The 15,028-nt window shown below is 33.9% G+C and overlaps 1 pseudogene; it reads right to left on the bottom strand.

Moving 5' to 3' along the window:
• Positions 1–13,562: 13,562 nt before the first annotated feature.
• On the bottom strand, positions 13,563–14,309 carry LOC143389775 (small acidic protein pseudogene; annotated as a pseudogene).
• Positions 14,310–15,028: the final 719 nt, after the last annotated feature.

Here is a 15,028-nt window from a genome sequence, read left to right as displayed (position 1 = left end):
CACTGACCACTCTTGTGTTTTTAGGAAATCCCTTATTTCTCCTTTATTTTTATCTATCTTCTTAACATAAGGGAAAATATTCAACCCTTGACTTTTTGAATCTGAGCAGGATATTTACATTCACTTAGTGGGACATTTTCCAGTTCCATTTATTTACTAACAAATGCCATTTTTTCTTTTAATTGATGTCTTACTGAGTAGAACTTTATTTGTGGATCAGGTGGCAAAGATCTCCTATTCTGCAGCCTCTGTCTTCATGCTTTCATTTGTTTCCTTTAGTGTTCAGAAGTTTTTAATTTTTTGCCATCCTACTTATTGTTTCTTGGTTTTATAAGATTGATTTAGGAGTTTTGTTAGGACCACTGATGATTGTGATAATATGCTGAAAAGTTCAGCTTACAATTTTATCTACCAGTTGTAGAGTTTCTTGTGTAATTCCTAAATCTTTGATTCACTTTTGAGTTGATTTTCCTCTTCATGTGTGTATGTATTTATTTCCCAGACCCACTTGTTAAAAAGGCTGTATGTGTTGTTTTCTAATTGCAACCTACTGTGATATGATAAGGGATAAATAGAATTATTTTGTTTTTGTATTTATTAAGACATGCTTTGTATTCTAATATATGATCTATTATAAAGAAAGTTTTTTTTGTATTGCTAAAAAATTATGAGTTCTGTTCATTTCAAATGAAATAGTACCTAGACAACTATTAAGTTGTCATGATAAAAAGTAAAAGTGATATGTAGGAAAGTTATTGATGTTTTGTCCACCTAACAAGTCACTGGTGATATTAGTATTAATGTTACCCACACTTGCCGGGGTCCTGCCCTAGCGGGGTCCAGGGAGTCCTGAAGAATGAGTGGCATCGGCGAAAAGATGAGACAGGAGTCGTTCCGTTCGAGCAATCTCCAGAGAGAGAGCTAATGCAGCTTTCTCTGAGTCATCTTTTATTACAATTTTTCTCATCATTATAGATTCAGAATACGTCATTGATTATATAATTTAAAACTTTGCCAAGACATGACATTTCCTTAACCATGATTAGGGGTACAAAAAATGTAACATTAATTTACATTTTTCCGGGATATGTCCTTCAGTTATATAATTATTAAAAGTACAGAATCATTAATAAAATACGTCACTAATTTACATTTTTCAGATTTTTTCAAGATTTACTATTTTTCCCAAGATATGTTATCTTCTTATTAACTAATGCCAAGCTACATAACCAGACTCTAAGTCTCCTAACCAATAATTAACCTAAAGTATACTTGTACTTTATTTCTCATCTAAAATTCCCATCTAAAAAAGTCCCTTTAAATCTTATATTTAAAATATCCTAAAGTTTATAAATCATTCTTAAAACATATCAGAAACCTATACAACTAAAAACTTTAAAATTTCTAAACTTAAGAATCTAAATAAAATAATATTTCTAACATTATTCTAAAACTGTGTCTTATAAAGCTATTTTAATTAATTCCTAAATTTATTCTCATAAAACTGGTTGAGCTGCTTTCTCAAAGAGTTTCTTTGTTTCTCAGTCAAGGTGCACTAGTTCTCATATCTTCATAATCTTTCTCAATAGAAAGTAAGTTCTAAACATCAATCCACTTTCCACCAATATTAAGTATGCTCATCATATATCCCTATGTAAAGTAAGATAGAGTTTATAAAAAGAGAAAAAATACATATTTATATGTTTTAACTTTCCTAAATGTAAAAATGAGACTACATGTGGTGAACTTTGTAAAATAAGCATACTGATTAGGTTTTCTAAGAGGGTGGAAATATGGGCTTGGGTTCTAGTTGATTTAATCAACGTGGTGCCTAAAATTCTCATGACCTTTCAAAGGATGATTGTTGTCTATTATCAGGCTTGTCCACAATGTACTGAGATAGAAGAACAGCCTTCTGTTTTGTCCTTGATATGCTGAGGGGTAGTAGAACAGCCTCCAAGGCATGAACTACCTGTTATGTTCTAGCCATCTGAAATTTAATTTGTTTGGCATTTAACACACTCATGCCTCCTGTCAGAAACATATGCATGAAAATGAAAAGTCCCAATTACATTAAAAAGGGTCTCATGGTTTTGGTTGCCCACCAACCAGCGTGGCTTTGCCAGCATCCATCCTCACTGTGACCCTGTCAAGACAGTGGGAGAGCGGCTTTGCCAACACTTTTTCTCACTGTGACCCTGTCAAAACAGTGAGTGGAGGATCGCCTTCACCAATTCCCCCTTTTTTATTTTTTAAATGGAGTAACTTTAGTTCCAGATGGGCTGAACGAATTCCATGACTCAGCAATCTAAACAGGACTGGAAGGACAAACATAAGGACAAGAATAATTAAAATACTTAAACAACTTTTGATTAAAATAGAAAATAAAGTTTTGCTGGAGACTAAAGAATTTAATTTGGAAACAAAAGTGTCAGCTAATTCTGGAATGGTTGTTTCTGAAATATGTGCCTGGCTAATATCTTTAATTTTTTCCTGTAATTCCTCTATATCTAGAGTTAAATTAGTGTTTTTCCATAATCCTCATAAATGACATTGTATCTGGGACCATATTTCTTCAGAATAGTTATATGTGTGAGGAGTAACACTAATCCATTTATATTGAGAATGACATCTAGTTGTCATTCGAGTTTTTATGTTTTGAATTTGATTACCAATGTAAAGAACAGCCTCTTCTAAAGCATTAACTCTAGCTTCTAACTTCTTGTCTATATGTTCCTGAATCATAAGTGCAGTAGAAATATTTTTTGACAACTGATTTACGTGATGAGCAGTATGAACTTCTTTAACTAATGCAGTGGTGGAAGCAACTATGGACCCTATTATACCAATTAATGCTGAAATTCCTAAAATTAAGGTAGCTACAAAACGTTTAGGTCTAATTAAGGCTTGATTAACTAAGTCTAGTGCTTGTAACCCAGCATCATCATACCAAATAGAATCTAATTTAACAGGCAACATAACATAAGAAGGTTGATGTACAATTAAAATATGACTGGATGCTGATATGCTAGGATCAATACAATTTGTTAATGTACTACCTTCACAAACAACATCATAAGTTTCATCCTCTAATTTTGAAATCTTTAGTGTTCCTTGATTTTTAAGTAATATTGCATAAGGAGATCCTACACAAGCTGTAACAAAATGACTCTCATGTACTGAAGAAGGCCTAATCATATGTATTATGTCTAAAGAAGCCAATAACCTATAAAGTTCTGTATAAACCTGATAATGTTGTTTAATTTTAGTAAAATATAAAGGGGCAACCCATCCAGCTGAGAAACCATTCATTCATGGGTTCAAGTGGAATGCACCTAATAATTTGTATTCGAGGAGTATTCCATGAAGGTGATGATAAAATTTTAGGAGCATTATAATCAGATTTAGAAATAGAAAAATCATATATTGGAAAAGAAGAATTTTTGGAAAGATTTTAAATCCTCTTTCAATAAACATACATTTATGCCACATTGGAAATCCAAATTGTCTATCTATTCTTACCCGTGAATGATCAAGATGGGACTCAGCTTTTTCACAATCTTGAAACATAGAAGGAGGCTTTTCTGAAGGCAAATTTTCTTTAAAATCAGGAAAATTTAAAGCTAAAATAGAAAGCATCCAAAAATCCTTTATATCACTTTCCTCATTTGGAGAATTTGTCATAAAAGTTCTATAATTAAGTGATATGCAGCCCACAATTTGAATAACATTTTAACTAAAACACAGAGGAGGTAAATGACTATGACCCTTAAAACTAAAATTATGAGTTGATATAGGAGTAATAAAAGAATTAGATTCACCCCCTAGGAGATTAGTATTATTGGTAAATACCTTAATATCTCCTTTTCCCCAAGTAGTGAGGTGATATAAAGGTGGATCAGGATAATATGCCCAATAATATTCAGAAGACACATTGGTTACCTGACAGGCAAAAATAGCTAGCATAGCAACAAACATTTTCTCAGGAGTGCAGGGGTTTGAATGAATAGAGATAAGTTCTCGAACTTGATGAGTCAATTGTTTTAATTGTCCCCAAGTTGGTAGTTCTGCAGATCTTGTAGAAGATGATCATCTGAATAAGGATTGAGGATCATCAAAGTTCATTCGGGAGAAAGATGGAATCAAGGTAGTCATCAAATCTTCCTCAGGAACTGTGGTCAATGGTGAGGTGTATCGGAGACTTGGAGGACACGATCTGTTCCGTTTTCTGGTCTGGAGGCTGGACATAGGGTCGAATCAGTCTGTCAGGAATCCAAATGGGGGAATCTGCGCCCTGTGGGAAGACACAAGCATATCCTTGACCACAAGTCAGGTCCTTTCCATTTACCTGTTAAAAGATCTTTCCATTTTACCAAGGGTTTTGCTGATATTTTTTCATTTTCCTAATGTCCTAACATGGGAGTTACTCCTTTATAATCACAATTAAGATGATTAATCACAAACAAAGCATGTTGTAAAACATGATGAGGATAACTATATTTATATTGTCCTTCTTGAAGTTTAGCAATTTGAGCTTTCAATGTTTGATGAGCTCTCTCAACTATAGCTTGTCCTTGAGGATTATAAGGGATTTCTGTAGAATAAGAAAATTTAAATATATCACAAAATTTTTTTTAAAAGCATTTGAAGTATAAGCTGGTACATTATCTGTTTTTAATGCTTTAGGCATTCCCAAATATGAGAAACAAATAAACAAGTGTTGCACTACGTCTTTATATGCTTCCCCAGTTCTTGCTGAGGCAATAATCACATGAGAAAAAGTATCAACAACAACATGAACATAACTTAATTTTCCAAATGAAAGAATATGAGTAACATCCATTTGCCATAGATCATTAGGTCTTAAACCACGAGGATTAACTCCCATGGTTAAAGTTGGCAATAATGATGGACAGGTTTGACAATTTCTGACAATTGTTCTAGCTGATTCCCTAGGAATATAAAATTGCTGTTGAATGGCAGAAGCATTTTGATGATGTAAAGCATGACTAGCTGTAGCTTCCTGAACAGTAAGAATTTGGGGTCTAGTTAATGAATCTGCCAATGCATTGCCTTGTGACAATTCTCCTGGTAAGTTAGAATGTCCTCGAATATGCCCTATAAAATAAGGATGTTGTCTATCTAAAATCGACTTCTGTAAAGAATTTAAATGATGAAAAATTGTAGTCTTATGCTGAGGAAGAGAAGCTGTCTCTATATGAGGAAAAATTTTCACAATATACTGAGAATCAGCATATAAGTTAAACATTTGATCTTTTAATTGGGTAAAAGCCATAATTACAGCTATTATTTCTGCTCTCTGAGCAGAGGTTTCCTCTGTCTGTTGAACATAGGTTTTATCATTAATAACTAAAGATGCTCATCCATTTGAGGAGCCATCAGTGAAAACTAAAGCTGCTGGTTGAGGTAAAGGTTCAGAAGAAAACAATTTTGGAAAAATAACAGGGTGATTCTTAACTAAATATAACAGAGGGTGAGATGGCAAATGAAATTTAATATGACCACAATATCCCTGTAAAGCTATTTGCCAATCTTCAGAATGTTCCATTAGTGTATTTAATTGATCTCTAGAATAAGGAATCACCAAATTATGCATTTCTTTCCCAAATAATTCTCTACTTCTATGTCTTCCTTTTATTATTAATAAAGCAATCACAGTAGGGTATGAGCAAATAACCTTTTTAGAAGTAACCGGCATATGAATCCATTCTAAAGGACCTGACTGCCATAATACTCCTGTGGGTGTATGAGGAGTAGGTACAATAAGAAAATCCCAAGTTTGAGTATAATCAACTCTTTGCAATTGTTGTTTATTAATAGCTTCTTCTACCTTATTTAAAGCCAATTTAGCTTCTTCTGTCAAAATATGAGAAGAACGTGGGTTAGTCTCCTTTCAAAATATCAAATAAGGGTTTAAGACCTGCAATAGTAAGTTTCAAAAATTGATGAATCCAATTAATATCTCCTAAAAGTTTTTGAAAATCATTTAAAGTTTGTAAATGATCAATCTGTAATTTTAAATTTTGATGGGAAACAGTTTGAGTATTTATATTTCTACCCAAATAATTGTAAGGAGGTGATTGCTGAATTTTATCTGGAGCAATGATTAAACCAAAATTTTGTAAAGTCTGTGTCAACATTAATAATCTATGATGAAGCAACTGGACATCTTTATGAGCAATTAATATATCATCCATATAATGAATAATATAGTCATCTTTATATTTATCTCTTATTGGTTGTATTGCTAATTCAACATATTTTTGACAAAGAGTAGGACTATTTTTCATACCTTGAGGCAACACCTTCCATTGAAAACGTTGATATGGCCGTTTTAAATTCACAGAGGGAAGGCTGAAAGCAAACCTTTTATGATGATCAGGATGTAATGGAATAGTAAAAAAGCAATCTTGTAAGTCTATTACCATAACATGAAATCCTTTAGGGACAGCTACTGGAGAGGGGAGTCCTGGTTGTAAGGAACCCATATCCTCCATGGTAGCATTTATAGCTCTTAAATCTTGTAATAATCTTCATTTACCTGATTTCTTTTTAATAACAAATATAGGAGTATTCCATGGACTATTAGAAGGTTCTATGTGTTTTAAATTAAGTTGTTCTTTAACCAACAAGTCTGCAGCCTGTAATTTTTCTGTTGTTAAGGGCCATTGTTCTATCCATACACTCTCATCACTTTTCCAAGTCATTTTATCTACTGTTTCAACAATGGCCCCAATTAAAAATCCTGTTGAGCCTCTTCTACAAGAGTACTACAGAGAGAAACTCCCCTTTTAAACATTATATCTCGGTCCCATAAAGTAAAGGGAAGTGAAGGAATAACATATGGCTGAAAAGTTCCTGAATTTTTGTCATCAGCCCATTTAAGTATTTGAGTGCTTTTTGCTACATTAGTAGCAGTTCCAAGTCCCATAAGTGTTGAGGGAGTTACTGTTGTAGGCCAGATTGAAGGCCAATCTTTTCCAGCTATACAAGTCAAATCTGCTCCTGTATCTAATAAACCATGATTTATTTTTCCCTGAATCTCTAGTTTTTTCATAGGACGAGAATTTTGAATTTTTTGAACCCAAAATGCCATATCACTAGAGCCAAATCCTTTTGTTTGTCTTTGTTCATTTGAAATAGCTCAGTTTCTGATAGATAAACAGGGGAGTAACAAGATTTGAGCAATTCTTTGCCCTTTATGAATAATCAAAGTCTTCTGAGATGAAGGTTCTATTAAAATCTTAATTTCTCCAGTTAAAAAAAAAAAAAAAAACAACTTCATTTTGGTATGCCATCTTAGAAGTTTACTAATGGTTTTGGGCAGAAGAGGGAGCATAATGCATTTAGAATAGGCTTTGGAAAAGGCATCCTGACTACCTTATGGGTTCACTTTCATTTTTTCTGTGACCAATCCTCTTTACTTAAAATTCAATCAGGAATCACCCCTGGGACAAAGGACGTCGTTGAAGGTGTTCCCACAAGTGGGCTTCCAAGGTCTTTTACATTTGAAATAGGCTTTAGTGGTGCTCATTAACATATCTTTCAGTTAGCAGCCAGGTGTGTTTGAGTGAGGCCCATTATCTTTATTGCATTGTCATTATACTATCTATTCTATTTTATACTTATTCACTGTGAACCAAGAACCCTAGTTTTGAATATATGAACAGAGAGCTAGAAAACTAGGGGTTTATTCTGAGACCTTTGGAGAGCTAAACTGAAGTTCTGGATTTCAAAATGTTTTTTCTGAATTTGAGATACTGCTTCCCCTACATTTAAAAATCTCGGGACTCATGAAGAGAATGAGTTAAAAGCTAGCATCATCAAATTTGTGAGGCCATAAGAAATTCAAAGGGACCCTGTCTCTAAATAAAAATATTAAAAAAGAGGTGGAAATGTGAATCAGCCTCTGGGTTGAATATCTGGTACCAAAAAGAAAACAACAACAACACACACACACACACACACACACACACACACACACACACACACATTTAAATAAATAAACAAACAAACTCAAATGAGTAACAAGCCCTAAAGTCAACAGCCTATCACATGCATGAGTACAACAAATGGATTTGTGGTTCTCTCCTGATAATTATCTCAGTCTTCACTATGCAATCTGGTGACATGCTGGACTCATGACACATGGAAGCCCACAAAAGGCTTTAGAAAGGAGCTGAAACCACCATACAATTATGGAACAAAATGCCCAGGTTTTCAACTGCTGATCTAAGCCTCACTAGACTAGTTAGAGGCAGGTGAACACTAAACTTCCCCACAGAGACCCTCTGGCCACAAGATTCTGGAGAGAACCAGGAAGAGTCCCTAGCCATGACTGCCAGTTTCCACCATTGCCATTCCTGTCAGCTTTAAGAAACCTTCCTACCCAGTCTCAAGATAACAAGGCACACATACCATTTCCTGGCTTTCGGGGTTCTCAGCGTTCTCCCTGTGATTTGTTTTCAGCTTCTGCATAACACAGAAAACTGGGCTCCAGATTCAGGACAGAAAGCCTACAAAAAGATTGAAAGAATGGTGAGCTCCAGACACCAAAAGAACAGAAGATTGTGGAAGCCCGCCTTCTCATCTCCAACTGCGTGAGGATTGGACAGTTCTCACCTAAGAGACTGGTCAAGGCTTCAGGCACTGCCTCCAACCTGAGCCAAGTGGGCACAGAATCAAAGTCTGAATGAAAGGCTGCTCCATTGTCATTGTTAAAAGACTACAGATCAGGGCTGAGAATATAGCTTAGGCAGTAGAGTGCTTGTTTTGCTTATATAAGGACATGGATTCAATTCCCTGCACTACACACATACACTCCCGGAAAAATAAAAATAAATAAATTAGTAATGAACTTTGAGGACTAGGGTTATGGATCAGTGGTAGAGTGCTTCCCAAAAATGCAGGAGGTACTGGGTTGAACACCCAGCACCACATTAAAAAACCAACCAACCAACAAACTACTAATGGTATTATGTCCATCTACAACAAAAAATATTCAAGAAAAAATAAAGACTGTGTATTTGACTTGTGCACCCCCACTACAGAACTCATAAACACTTTTTATATATAATTTATACATATATGTCTTCAGACAGTATATAAAACTTTTTGTGATTTCTTTTCAAGTAACTTATATTATAGATATGCTTCACAACCCTGAAATCATCCCCATGTCATATTATTATTATTATTATTATTATTATTATTATTATTATTATTATTTGAGGGTTTGTGAATGCGGTTATTTTAAGGCAAAGTTTTCTTCCAATACTAAGACCTATTCCAGAGGGAAGTGCATTGACATTTATAACTGTTTATAAGTTTAAACAATTTGTGAAAAATGTCTATATTTTTATTTATAAAAATGATATCACAATTTCTTTAATATTTTTTTTACTTATCTGTTTTTTGTCTCATAAAAAAACAGTTTGAGCTTTAAACTCATTAGCAATGTCCCCATATCACTTCCCCCTAAAAAATTGACTCACAGATATAATTCAAATTATTGAGATTCATATTTATTTTAACTAGTGAAGTCTATAGACTTTATTTTAACTAGTGAAGTCTATAGATTTTCTTTTTATTTTCACCCTTAAATGAAGCCCATTTTGTATAACTTTCTTGTTGTGTAACTGACCTCTAAAATTCTGCATATTTTACCCCCAAGTCTTTTCACTTTGGACTATTGATGTCTTGATGCAGGGGATCTCAGAGTTGTCATACACAAGGCAGGAAATGGATATAGTAAGATGTAAGACTGGAGCTTGCTGAGTATGTAGATTTTGCATTACAAAATAAGTATTGGTGGACTATATGGGAGTAGGGAGAAAAAGAGCTATGGAAAAAAAGAACTTGAGCAGTAGAGGAGTTCATTTGCTACAAGTCTACAATGATAGTATGAATATAGAGGGGTAGTGTTCTTGGAAGCGGTAATAAAATTTGGGGGAAAAGAAAAAGGTAATTTTTTGCACAGTTCCCAAGAAAGAGAGCCAGGTGAATTTGTTCTGTGTTCAACTCTTCCCACCTAGGAGTGGAATTTATAGTTCATAGAGTATGTCTCAGTAAGTAGTAAAACACCATTTCAATGTAAATTTACACTTTGTCATGGCTACAAGCTGACTTTGACAATTCCAGTCACATTACATCTTTGCACTTGTTATTAATTAATTAATTAATTAATTAGTTCCATTATTTCTTTGTTCCTTTATTAATTCATTTTTTATTAGTTGTCATTGTTTTTACATTACTGGTAAATGTAAAATTGAACAAATATTATATAATTGAATAAATATTCTGAATGCTAACTTTTTCTTAAATATTGTTTTATGTGTTTATTCATACATTTACTTTTCATTTAAATGTTTTTATCCTTGGCCAGGCCTGATTTATATTAGACCTTAATCTTTGTTTTTGAAGACTAGATAAAATCACGTTATTCCAAATTACTCAAAGATCTATCATCTTGGCAGAACCCTAATCACCCACTAAAGTTGACCCAGTCTGGGTCAACTAAAAACTGTGTCAAAACTCCTCTTTTTTCTTATACAAAACTTAATAAATAATTCCTCTCTCACTTTTATATGTTGGAGAGCAGACTAACTTTCCAAAGCAGCAGTTAATAACCTAGATGTGTTTTCCAACTAGCTCATTATTACTTTTAAAATATTTACATCCTTGACACTAAGAGTGTCACTAATTTCTTTTCTAAGTTTTGTAAGATCTCTCTCTCTCTCTCTCTCTCTCTCTCATATTACAAATTGAAATCAGATATGCTTTATTGCTAAGAAACACTCTCAGTCTTTAATAAAATATTCTATTAAGAAAACGGGTTTTGCTGATTTTCTTACAGTCTCACTAAGTTGCTGAGGCTGACTGACTTTAATGTTTTAGAATATAATCTTATAGAAGTTAGCATATATATATATATATATATATATATATATATATATATATATATATATATACCATTGTGTGTGTGTGTGTGTGTGTGTGTGTGTGTGTGTGTGTGTATGTATCATTGAATACTCACCAGGAGTATATACACAATAACAGTAAAGCAAAAGTGAATGAAAAAAATGGAATGAATGAATGAATAAATAAATAAAACCAATAAAAAAGTACAAAGAGTTAATGTGATTAAAATTGTCAAATGTTGATTGTGGCCACGCAAATTTGTAAAGCTACTTGGAAATGGTTTTATACTACCTACTGAAACATACTGTGTGAATTATCATTTCCACTCCAATGTGGGAAGAAATAAACACATAATCCATTCATCTGATTCTTTCTTTTGGGGACTGTGAAAGAGTTACCTTCTTCTTTTGCTTCTACCTTATTTCTGCCTCCAAAGAAACCACCCCTTACCCTCATGCTACTATTGATCCACCACTAGACTTTTTAAATCTGAACCCTTGAGCTTATCATTCTTTCCCTCTTTCCCTCACAGCACTTTTTTTCTTTACCCCTATCTACTCCACCAGTACTTTTTCATGAATACTCACTACTACATACTCAGCATCCACCAATCTCACATCCTGACCCATCCCAACCCTGCCTTTTCCATGGATCACTTGAGATCCCCTCCACTCAGATATCAATAGTCCAGAGTAAAGTCAGGTTAGGGTGTTATATATGCCGGGTTTTAGACATCATTTACATAACAATAAGCCTATAAAAAGTGGAATGTATTTTACCTGAAGATAAAAAGAAAATCTACAGACTGCACTGTTAAACTGAAGTGTCTAAAATTCACTAATCTCAATAATTTGAAAAAAGAAATTCTATCAAAAGTAAAGAACATAATACATAAAGTGACAAATTTGAAGACACACCAAGTATATATATCCAATGAGTGTCATACATTGGTGCTTTCAAAAGACAAATTAATTTGAAATAAATGTGGTAATGAGAGATGTAGTAATCATTTATTAATTATATATAATGGTAGTATATATGTATATGTATAAAATGCATTTCATATAATTATGAGTATATGTTGCAAGAAATGATCTCTACAGTATTATTATTTTTTAAATTTTGCTGAAACACTATAAATACCTAAGTCTTGGTTTATGTATTACCAAATATTCAGGATACATTTTATACTTTATAAAGTTTATCACTGACCAACAGACCTTTTTTTGCAATTTTTAAAAGGAGTAGAAATAAATACTAGAATTAGAACATAATGCCATCATTTATTTTTTATTTTTAATTATTTTTTAATTATATATGACAGCAGAATTCATTACAATTCTTATTAAACATATAGAGCACAATTTTTCATTTCTCTGGTTTTATACAGAGTATATTTACATGAATTCACTTCTTTATACATTTACTTTTTATAATAATATACATCATATTCCACCATCATTTATTTTTTAATAAAGTTTTCTTAAAGAGAGAGAGAGAGAGATAGAGATAGATAGATAGATAGAGAGAGAGAGAGAGAGAGAGAGAGAGAGAGAGAGAGAATCTTTTCTTGTAGATGAACACAACACAATGCCTTTATTTTTATGTGGTGCTGAGAATTGAACCCAAGTCACACCCGTGCTAAGTGAGCACTCTACCACTAAACCAAACTCCCAGCCCTCCACCACAATTTCTAACACCATGAACCCTCCTCTTCCCTCCCAACCCCCAACAGGTCATTTTGATACACACTGAAGTATGCTATGAAGCCATAGAAAAGAGTATATACCTTACAATATGAACAGATAAACTTTTGTAACTCATACATAGCTTAATAATAATAATAATAATAATAATAATAAACTTTCCATTTAGAAGACAATAAAGTATACATCTGGTACTACTGATATCTTTTCCAAAATAATAAATAAATAAATAAATGACATCTTTTCCAAAAAAAAAGGGGGTCATTTGTGGGAAAAATAATGTTCTATGCTTTCTTAATATCAAGAATAAATTATTTTCAGAAGTAATATATATTTCAGTATAAAAATAAAATAGAACAAGGTTCCATGGCACACACTTCTAATCTCATTGGATTGGGAGGCTAAGGCAAGATAATCCTGAGCTCAAAACTAGCCTCTGAAATTTAGCAAAGCCCTAAGCAACTATGTGTGACCCAGTCTCTGTGTGCCCCTGATTTAAATTTTCAGTAAGAAACAACAACAACCAAAAGAATACAGAATATTGATGAGGAAACACAACAAATTCTCAGGAAGTAAAGATGGAGTAGAAATTGCTGTTATTTCTTCATGAACACTGTTTACGTACATATGGAGTACTCCTCTCCAAGCAGCATAGACCTATAGAAATTATAGTTTTTGTGTACCATGACAGTATACAGTTACATGATAGCATAAAGCTAGAGCTATACTTGTCAACACAGTGGAAATCTGGGGCCTAGGAGGAAAGAGGAGGTACATTCAAAAAAATTAAAAATGATAAAGTTTGAGAAAAATTGGTTTCTATTTTTTTTTGAGTACTGTATTTATTTATTTTATACAACTCTTACTCTTTACAAAATGGTTATAGTCATGCCCATAAAAGTGTAACGAATGGCATTTGAAAGCAAACACTTTGTAATTATTTAAAAGGGCCTTTTTAAAAATTATAATACAAAGGTCTGTGCTCTATAAGCAGTCCTCCACTGTGCATTATAACAATAAGGCTTACTTTTAATACAAAGACTAAGTGTTTGGGAGTTATGAACCACTGGATTTAACAAACATCATTTTATAATTGCTTTTTGCATCTTTTTTGTTTTTGGGATCTTCCACTTCATCAGGGTGCTCAGTAGCTTGGAGTTCTTCAGCAGATTCTTCTTTTTCTGATTCTGAGTCACTTTCAGAATCATCTGGACTTTCAGGATCAGGTGAATCATCATCATCATCATCATCTCCAGCCACATCACCTTCTCCATCATGATCTTCTACCTCACTGAAGCCAAGTCCACAATGTCGTCGATATCTTCCTGATAATTTACTGTCCATACTTTGTTGATATTGAGACTCCAGTTCTTCACTAATTTTCTTGTCTTCTTCCCCTGTTCGAAAGTGAGATGTTGATTTATGATCTCCTATGACAAGACGACCAGTATGTACTTTTTTGCCTGCACCCATAAGTCTCAATAATTTTTGTTTTCTCTCTTCATTGCCCAAGTCTGCTGCCTCCCAATTGCTAGATCCAAGATCGTCGTCTGGGGAGGCTGAACGCTTCACCCCGTGTGGGTGAGACTCCCTGGCAGCGCTCATCGTTGCGCGGATCCCGACGCGAAATGTCCAAAACACTCGCGGTTCTCCTCAGCCCGACACCAGCAGCCCGAAATCTGCCACCGGCCCAAGAAGCGCCACTCGAAAAATTGGTTTCTAGATGCCAGAAAGATTATTCATTTAATCAGAGTACAAAATATCACAGAAAAGCATTAAACTGAAGTTACATCTGTTAAATACATTACATGTATAATGGCTTTCAAGGAATATATATAATTTAAAAATAAAAACATATTTATTTGCTGAGAGACAAAAATAAAATTATATTCCTTTTTTTTTCTCAAATAATTCAATGGAATACTGGTTATCCTTCAGGTTCACGTTATAACCAAATCTAAGCAGAGCCTGCCTCACAAACCAGTTGCCCCATTTTACACAAGGGAGTAATGCCAGACAGAACTCAGCAGTATGGCTTTCTCACCCCTCACTTCCCCATTTAGTACACAGTAGGAAGGAAAAATTCCATCCCATTCCAACACTCTTAGTCACCTACTGCAGGCATCCTGCAGCAGGTATGTTGGACCTGGACTCACTGCTGGGTGAAGAGGTGGAAGTACACCAGCTTAAACCTGGAAGCTGCCACATTGAACTTGTTAGAGTCTGTAAACAAGTCAGGATGGAGCCTGACATTTTGCCAGAGGGAGTGGTTTGTGAAGTAACGCCAGTGAAACATTAAGTGTGGAGATTCCTAATTGGTTGACTGCTGTATCGAGTTTATGTTAATTAGATGCTCGTCACCCCTGGTTATTTTGCTGCAG

Source organism: Callospermophilus lateralis, unplaced genomic scaffold, assembly GCF_048772815.1.
Source record: "Callospermophilus lateralis isolate mCalLat2 unplaced genomic scaffold, mCalLat2.hap1 Scaffold_62, whole genome shotgun sequence".
NCBI classification, from domain to species: domain Eukaryota; kingdom Metazoa; phylum Chordata; class Mammalia; order Rodentia; family Sciuridae; genus Callospermophilus; species Callospermophilus lateralis.
The sequence above is the reverse complement of the archived record's forward strand: the minus strand, read 5'-3'. Positions and strand labels throughout refer to the sequence as shown.